Genomic DNA, 915 nt, shown 5'->3' with positions numbered 1-915 from the left:
TGCGCGTTGTATTTCGTGGGTGATTGTACCTGTCTTAGTGTTAGTCACCAGATAGGCTGTATTAGTTTCATTCGTTTGTTGTTTTCTTCTTCCATTATTTCATGTACCGTATTAGCTTCATTAAAAGTCATGAGACGAAGATCTTTACAGAATCACCCACCACGATTCACAGACCGAGCAGCGTGTGAACTGGCAGGATCTGAAGGAGGACGATATGGATTATACTACGTGGGAAGAAATCGACAGGTGGGCGGCAGACCCAGGGCGTGTGCAGGAGCCCGCCTGGGATTCCCTACAGCAATGCGAAGAGGGCTACAGGCGAATCGAATCAACGAAAAAGACACACCCCACGAAAAAGACACGCCGGGAAAAACGGAGAGGCGCTGGTTTAAACAGGCAGCGACAGCTGGAGCAGCAAAGGGTGGATGAATTATTTGAAGAATGAACATGGGAAGACGTATTGGATGGTAAAGGTTGTTAGACTTGGGAGGAGATATTGGCCGGAAGAGATCGCCTCCCATGGGAACAGGTGGAGGCACTAAGGAGAGCAGAGGCAGCGGGAGATAGGAGCCGACGATACGAGGGAACACGGTTGGCAAGGAAACCGGAAAAACAGCCCAAAAAAATTATTGGGGGGAGCTAGAAGGGAGAATAGTTATGCCACGTAGGAGACCTGCGCATACTCCCTGTGCTCACCCTTGGGCTAGAGAGACCGGGCAGGCACCGTGTTATGCTATGGAGCACACGGTGTTTTCAGTGCGGGAGCATAGCCCGGTGAGGCACATACCAGCTCTTCCTATTGGCCGGGCTAGAGTGGGCATCGAGCCAGGGAAGCTTGGGCAGGCTCGGTGCTCTAGAGCTCCAGTGCGCCTGCACGGTCCGGTCTATCCAGAGCCACCTCTACACACCAGTCCT

Source organism: Oncorhynchus gorbuscha, linkage group LG12 (genome assembly GCF_021184085.1).
Source record: "Oncorhynchus gorbuscha isolate QuinsamMale2020 ecotype Even-year linkage group LG12, OgorEven_v1.0, whole genome shotgun sequence".
Taxonomy (NCBI): Eukaryota; Metazoa; Chordata; class Actinopteri; order Salmoniformes; family Salmonidae; genus Oncorhynchus; species Oncorhynchus gorbuscha.
The sequence above is the reverse complement of the archived record's forward strand: the minus strand, read 5'-3'. Positions refer to the sequence as shown.